The 8,282-nt window shown below is 37.8% G+C and overlaps 1 non-coding gene across 1 annotated transcript; it reads right to left on the bottom strand.

Annotated features, from left to right (window-relative positions):
• Positions 1-3,588: 3,588 nt before the first annotated feature.
• LOC122086705 lies at positions 3,589-3,695 on the bottom strand. The gene has a single exon (XR_006142522.1). It is a non-coding gene; the product is annotated as a small nucleolar RNA R71 (small nucleolar RNA).
• Between the last annotated feature and the right edge of the window lie 4,587 nt (positions 3,696-8,282).

Genomic DNA, 8,282 nt, shown 5'->3' with positions numbered 1-8,282 from the left:
CATATAGGAGCATGCGGTATTAGGATTTTCACCATCCCGTGCTACGACCCTTCCCAACAGGGGTTAAGGTGTTGGGTTATCATTTGGGGGGAAGCAATGGTTGCAGTTGTTGGGTCACTGTGGCTGTTAGATATAATGCCCGATGGGTCAATAGGACAGTTGGCAACCCTGGTGGTACATTCAAGAGGGCCAATCATACTGCTTTTAAATTGCTGGAGTTAGCACCTTTAATTTCAGTCATTTACATTTCTGTTGAGAGCCGGTGGACGACATTGTCTTTACTTTTTCAAGTACTCACGGTGGGCCTTCTCTGACAACCCTATGGGCGTATCGCGGGATGGAGTTCGTGGCTCATACCCGGAGTATACGCGCACTGTGGCTGTAGTAGCACTAAAACCAAGGACTTAGTAATGTTGCTTAGGTGGATGTGATTTAAAATGTATTGTATAGCATGTAGTGCATATGATGTGTTTTGATGTGTGGACTGTTGTGTGGTCCATCTTACCACTTACTGAGCTAGTGAGCTCATCCCACGTGTACACCCCCTTTTTAGATGATTTTGCAGGTCATACATCTGAGGAGCACGAGGTGGGTCCCACAGTCGAGTTTCTTGAAGAGGACTGGTGGACCCCTGAGGAGTTAGAGCACTGCACTGACTGCTCGTGCGAGAGTTGTGCTGCGGGACCACAGTTCTGAGGCCATGCTGTGCTCCACTTTTGAGGCCGAGCTAAGCTCTACTATGTGATGCCGAGCTGGGCTCAACCCTTGATGCCGAGCTGAGCTTTAGCCTTTGTTGCCGAGCCGAGCTATGTACTTTGATTATTTCGATGATTTCCTTTACACACTTGATATATGAATTGTACTTTTATTGTGTAAATATCATGCCTTCGGGCCCACATGTATATAATTATTGTATCACAATTCAGGTATCAAGTATTATGGGATTATGCACAGGTAAAACTTAGTCTTCCGCTGATCTGATGAGCTTATATTAGTTGTGTGTATGTTGTGGTGGAATACAGTATCTGATGATCCTGGCAGGTTTGGGTTAACCGGTGTTAACCTGGTCACTGGCCCGGTTCAGCGAGAACGGGGTGTGACAGTACAAGTGACAATTCATTTCGGGCCAGAAAAGAAATAATGAATCAGAACTGAATCGAAATGCAAAACCAACCCATCTGCAGTTGTCCTAGGGGTAAAAGAAATATTTCAAATGCCAACAAGGATCGATGGACCACACTCTTAAGTGATTGAAGATTCATTTTTGGTAATAACAATTACCTAGCGTAGTTGGTGAGTTATGGTGTGCAAAATCCCTTCCTTATTAGGAGGTCTCAAGTTCGAATCTCTTGGCTACCATTTTTTGGAGAAAAAAAAAAAGAAAAGAAAAAAACAAGGGCATGGATAAAAATTTTCATTTAAAATAAAATATTATCCAAATCGAAGCAAGAAAAATCGTGGGAGATTCTCTTTCCACACATTTTCTCTCTTTTTCTCTTCTCTCTCCTCCACCTCATCAACAAGATAAAAAAAATCCCTTTTTCTAGAAGCTAAAATTGTTAGTTTTCCTCCCCCATTCTCTCGATAATAGAATCAACACAAGGGGAGGAGGCACTTCATTCTTCTTCTAAGTTATTTTTTAGTTGCTCTCTCTTTCTCTCTCTCTCTCTCTCTCTCTCTCTCTCTCTCTCTCTCTCTCTCTCTCTCTCTCTCTCTCTCTCTCTCTCTCTCTCTCTCTCTCTCTCTCTCTCTCTCTCACTCTCTTTAGTTTTAGTTCTTCTTTGTTTTTGTTTTAATCACTTTTGTAATAGCTTTTTTATTTCAATTAATGTAAGCACTCTTTTATTTTTTATTCAACATTTTATGTTTATGATTTATACAATTAAGTTGTAATTTTTAAGTTATAGTTCTAGGCTTAGATCTAGGTGACAAGATCATGAGCTGTGGAGCATCTCTTTTTCAAGTTCTGTTTTTTTTTTTTTTTTTCAAGATTTATTTTCTCTAGGCCTAGAAATTTTAGATTTGGTTCATTATAAATCTAGTTTTTAGGGTTGGCAGTATCTCAAATCACCTAAGCTTTCAAGTTCAAGCATTGATTTAGGTAGGTAGGCTTCTTCCATAGTCTTCTCTCCCCCCTCTCATTCTCTCTTCTGACTATCCTTTCTTTCTTAATTTAGGATTTTAATTTCACTCATTATATTATTGTTTTCCCTTTCCCCCAAGGTTCATGGCTAGTGTATGTGTTGGCTTTGCCCCTCCTAGCCATAGAACCATCATTTTATTGTTTTTATTTTAATTACCTCCCTTTCCCTAAAGCCAGGTAGAGTAAACCTTGTAAGAGTGACTCTCTGGTCAAGTAGGGAAGCTCATATTATGATGCATCCGTTGGGCTAAGTAGAGAAACCAACTTGTGAGCCTCTCTCTAGTTTTATACCCTTTTTTTTACTTTATTTTTATTTCAGTACTTTTTTTCTTCATTGCTTTTTAATTACGTGGGTTGTTTATTGTCAATTATTTATTTATTTAATTTTAATTGCGTGGCTTGTGTATTTGAATTCTTAGATGATGAATGGTCAGGACGTTATTTTAGATATATATGTTTCGGACGGTAGTTAGAATTAGATCACAACCATTAATTGGTTCACTTTCGCATTATTAAAAGAAACCAAAAATAAAGTGGCTACTCTCCCTGTGTTCGACCTGTAGCTACACTGATCCGTATGTTTCCAGTTACATTTTAAATCCTAACAAGTATTTGGCGCCGTTTTCGGGGAGATAGTTCCATGTTATTTTTCGTTTACTTTTGATAAATCGGAGTGCTTTGTTTACTTTGTTTTGTTTTTTCTTTTCTTTTATTGAATTCCTGAGAAGAACAACTTGCAATAATAGTTGTATCGGTGGAGGTCGCCAAGCCTCACAATATGATAAAGACAGGTTTTATCCTGTAGCAATACCTCAGGAATTCACTTGAGCAAGCCCGGATCCCTGCCGGTAAGCTCCCAAAATCCAAAAGAAAAAAATTAAAAAAAAATAATAAAAAAAAAGTTTTTCTTTCCATTCTTTTGTGCTTGTCTTACTCTAGTTGTGGGTAGTTTTCTATTGCATAAGTGCTAGGTGAGTACGTAATACTAAGAATCGGTTAGAAAGAAGAGATCCAATAAGTAGTGATCCTATACATTTGCTCTCTTTAAAACCCTTCAATATGGAAGACCAATAGCAAAATCCTTCACCTGAATCTCTGAAAGATAGGTTCTACCATGCTAAAGTAGCCCAACCTCCTGCATAGTTCTACCGCAAGCCCAGGGCAATAATTTTGAGCTTAAATCTCAGTACATCATTATGTTGCCCCACTTTCACGGGCTGACCTCTGAGGATGCATACCTATTTCTAAGAGAATTTGAAGAGGTATGTGTTCTAATTAAGATCCAACAACTTTCCGATGATACTGTTAAGCTTAGGTTCATCATATTTGCATTGAAATACCAAGCTAAGAAGTGGCTGTATAGGATACCCACAAACTCCATAACCTCATAGGAACAGTTCACAATTATCTTCCTTAAGAAGTTTTTCCCAACTCATAAGACCAATAAGCTTAGAAGTGATATCCTTCAGTTTAGGCAAAAGCTTCGTGAGTCTTTTTCCAAACTTATGAAGAGATTCAATGATCTACTCCAAGAATGCCCTCATCATGGCCTAGACTTATGGTATTTATGTCAAATAATTTATGAGGGTATTGATTACCCAACTAAACAAATGATAGAGTCTATGTGCCCTGAGGGATTCACATCCTTTACAGATGAAGGAAAGGCATGGGAATTCTTACTTGACTCAGCTGACAAAACCCCTAAGTGAGAATCAACCCAAGAGAGTGAAAGACTCATAAGAGAGAAAGGGTATTTTGTGGATGGGTTAGTAGCCAAGGAAGCCCATTTGGATAGCTTAATCCAGAGGATTGAAGTTATTGTTCCTAGAGAGCCATCATCAGTCAATTTGGTTAATATTTGTGCTTAGTATCAGTCTCCTAGACATTCATAGAAGAATGCCTCAACACCTCTGGGGGCACTTCTAATGAAAGTGTGAATGCCTTATATCAGAATAATCCATATAGTAACACTTACAATCCAGGATAGAGAAATCACCCAAATTTCTCCTGGAACCAGGGCAACCAAGTGAAGCCTTCCAATTTTCCATAATCAAGGTCAATTTGGACCCCCAAAGGACTCCCTTTGCGTAATAATCTTTTTTTCAAAATACTTTTTCTAGGCTAAATGTAGGACCTCAGGCTAGTTTTCCTAGGGCCTCTCTCCTATCATCTTATCAGCAACCCCCTGGGTTTACCAACACTGGAGAGGCAAGTAAAATAAGTGACTTAGAAAAAAAACATGGCCTTTCTCATGACAAGCCATCAAAATCTTACGAGAAAACTCATCCAAGTTATCTCAATTATCCGTGAGAGGGAGAAAGAAACTTTACCCAGTCAACTAGAGCCTAACCCTAAGCATCATCAACCTATTATTTTATAAGCACCTCCTAATGCACCACTGAATATAGTACAAGGTCAAACCCAACAAGGGCCCTCCAACCAATGTAATGTTGTTTATGTCCTTAGGAGTGGTAGAGAGTACCAACAGAGTGTTCCTAAATCATCCTTATCCATACTCCTGTTAACTCTCCTTTTGTTGAGGACGCAAGTGTGCCTCTTGTTCCAGGTTCGTCTGATGAACCTAATGATTTTTCTGAAAAATGGAAAATCCCTAACAGTCTTTATGTTCCTCCTATCTCATTTTCTAATCACTTGGTAAACAAAAAAAAAAAAAAAAAAAAAAAAGACTGCTTCCATGGATAAAATTTTAGAAGTCTTCAAAAAGGTAAAAGTGAACATCCCTCTTTTGGATGACATATCCCAGATCCCTGCCTATGCAAAGGTCTTGAAAGATTTGTGTACTCACAAACGTATCACTATTGTATCTAAAAATGCATTCTTGGCAGGTAACATTAGTTCCATAATTACTCAGCCTATAACAGCCAAGTATAAGGATCCAGGGAGCCCTACCATGGCTTGTGTCATAGGCAATACCTACATTGAGCATACCTTACTAATCAATTATCCGAATGGTTTTCTAAGGTTATCTTTTGGCAACCAAACTGTTGAGTTTAACATGTTTAGGACAAGTCAGCAACCACATATGGAATAAGAGATCAATATGCTTAAGGATTTCCTAAATTTTTCTAATGCTTTAATTACCAACTTTAATATTAATTTTGATTCAGAATTCCAAGAGTGTATGGATGAGTTGACGATGATAGTGAAACTTTATTTTCTAAAGTCCTAATTCTTCACACACCTATAGAGCCCTTAGGACCCCTTTCCAATTTCATTCCCAAATCTTCCATAGTTGAGCCCCCTAAGCTAGATCTTAAGGAACTGCCATCTAATTTGAGGCATGCTTTCTTAGGGCCTAACCAGACTTTTCTTGTAATAATTTCTTTAGATTTAACTTCTAGCCAGGAAGAGGAATTACTTAAGGTGTTAAAATATAATAAGGAAGCCCTAGGTTAGACCATAGCTGATATCAAGGGTATAAGACATTCTATTGTGCAACATTATATATATCTTATAAAGGATTCCAAATCATCCACGGAACCCCAGAGAAGAGCAAACCCAGTGATGATGGAAATCATTAAGAAGGAGATTCTAAAGTGCTTGGATCATAGAATAATTTATCCTATTTCTGATAGCCAATGGGTAAGCCCAGTTCATGTAGTGCCCAAGAAGTCTTGTGTTACTGTAGTTCCCAATGTCAATAACGAACTGATTCCAACTCATGTCCAATCAGGGTGAAGAGTGTCCATAGACTATAGAAAACTTAACATGGTAACCTAGAAGGACCACTTCCCATTGTCATTCATTGAACAAATATTAGAGAGGTTAGCGGGACATGAATATTATTGTTTTCTTGATGGATATTTTGGCCATAACCAGATCCCAATTATTTTAGAGGACCAATATAAGACCACTTTTACATGCCCATATAGAACATTTACTTACAGGTGTATGCCCTTTTGGGCTTTGTAATGGCCCTACTACATTCTAACGATGCATGATGCGCATCTTTTCTGACATGGTCAAAAAATTATTCGAAGTATTTCTGGATGACTTTTCAATTCATGAGAATTCCTATTCTGAATGTCTTCGTCATCTTTCCCTAGTTTTGAAAAGATGTATATCTAAGAATTTGGTTTTAAATTGGGAAAAATGTCATTTCATGGTTAAATCTGTTATTGTTTTAGGCCATGTAATATCCAACGAAGGAATTAAGGTAGATAGAGCCAAAGTGAATTTAATTGATAATTTATTACATCCACGATCTTTTAAGGACATTCGATCTTTTCTAGGGTATGCAGGCTTCTACAGAAGGTTTATTAAGAACTTTAGTCAGTTAGCCCGACCTCTCACTTCATTCCTTCCCAAAGATCAAACTTTTGAGTTTCCTAAAGAGTGCCTAGAATCCTTCAAGCAACTTAAGAAGGAGTTGACCAATACACCCATTGTTCAACCACCTGTTTGGACTGAACCTTTTGAACTGATGTCTGATGCTTTAAATTTTACCATAGGAGCGATTTTGGGTCAAAGGATTAATAAGTTGCCCACTGTCATTTACTATGCTAGTAGGACCTTAAATTATGCACAACTCAATTATATAATCACTGAAAAAGAATTTTTAGCTGTTGTGTTTGCGTTAGAAAAATTTCTACCTTACTTAGTTGGTTCATATGTGGTGGTGTACACTGACCATTCTGCTCTTAGATACCTAGTTTAGATTAAGAATGCCAAAGCCCATCTCATTAGGTGGGTTTTACTTTTACAAGAGTTTGATTTAGAAATTAGGGATAAGAAATGAGTTGAAAACCTAGTTGTAGACCATTTATCCCGGCTTTGCAATTCCTTGACTGTCAATTCTCCAATCAACGAGAACTTTTTAGATGAACAATTATTTATAGTGTCCAGTGAACTATGGTTTGCTGACAATGTCAACTTCTTAGTTTCTAGTGTGACTCCAGATCACTGGTCCACTCAAGATAAGTATAGGTTTTATTCCTAAGTAAAGTATTTTTTCTGTGATTATCCTTATTTATTTAAGATATATCCGGATCAGATTATCCGACGATGTGTTCCTGATCATGAGCAGCATTCTATTCTCTCTTTTTGCTATGATCATGCATGTGGTGGATACTTTGGACTTAAGAATACTACTTCAAAGGTTCTTCAATACGAATTTTATTGGCCCACTCTTTTTAGAGATGCTTTTGATTTTTATAAGGTTTGTCCCTCCTACCAGTCTTTTGATCATATCAATAAGAGGAATATGATGCCCCTCAACCCTATTTTGGTAGTTGAGATCTTTGATGTATGGGGCATCAATTTTATGGGACCATTCTCTAATTCCTTTAGGAATTTGTACATACTTTTGGCCGTTGCTTATGTTTCTAAATGGACGGAGGCTATACCTTGTAAATCTAATGACCACAAAGTGGTGGTCTAGTTTCTCAAAAAGAACATATTTTTCCATTTTGGTACACCATGTGTAATAATTAGTGATAAGGGTACTCATTTTTGTAATAGGCCTTTTAAGACCTTGATGAAAAAGTGTGAGATCACTCATAAGTTATCTACCCTTTATCACCCTCAAACTAGTGGCCACGTAGAGATGTCTAATAGGCAGATCAAACAAATCTTGGAGAAAACTGTTAATCCCAACCATAAGGACTGGTCCCTTAGGCTCATTGATGCCTTATGGGCCCATCGGACTGCATTCAAGATTGACCTTAGTCGGTCTCCCTACCATTTGGTGTATGGGAAAACCTGTCACTTACCAGTTGAGTTAGAGCATAAGGCCCTTTGGGCCATTAGAAAGTTCAACTTTGATTTGTCTGATGCGAAAATTCATCGTAGACTCCAACTATTTGAGTTTGAGGAACTTAGGAATGATGCCTATGAAAGTTATAGGATTTACAAGGAAAAGACTATAACTTTCCATAATAAGCACATTCAGCTTAAATCTTTTGCAATTGGTGATAAGGTTTTATTGTACAACTCTCGATTGCATATTTTCCCTAATAAGCTTAGATCCCCCATGGGATGACCCATTTATTGTCCATAATGTATATCCCCATAGGGCTGTGGAAATTCTAAATCTAAGAACATGGGTAATTTCGAAGGTTAATGGTCAGCATATGAAATCATTCCTCGAGTTTCTTACTACTGGTAGTGAAGAGGTTAT

The sequence above is a fragment of the Macadamia integrifolia genome, chromosome 1 (assembly GCF_013358625.1).
Source record: "Macadamia integrifolia cultivar HAES 741 chromosome 1, SCU_Mint_v3, whole genome shotgun sequence".
NCBI classification, from domain to species: Eukaryota; Viridiplantae; Streptophyta; class Magnoliopsida; order Proteales; family Proteaceae; genus Macadamia; species Macadamia integrifolia.
Note: the sequence above shows the minus strand (reverse complement) of the source record. Positions and strands in the feature narration are given on the sequence as shown.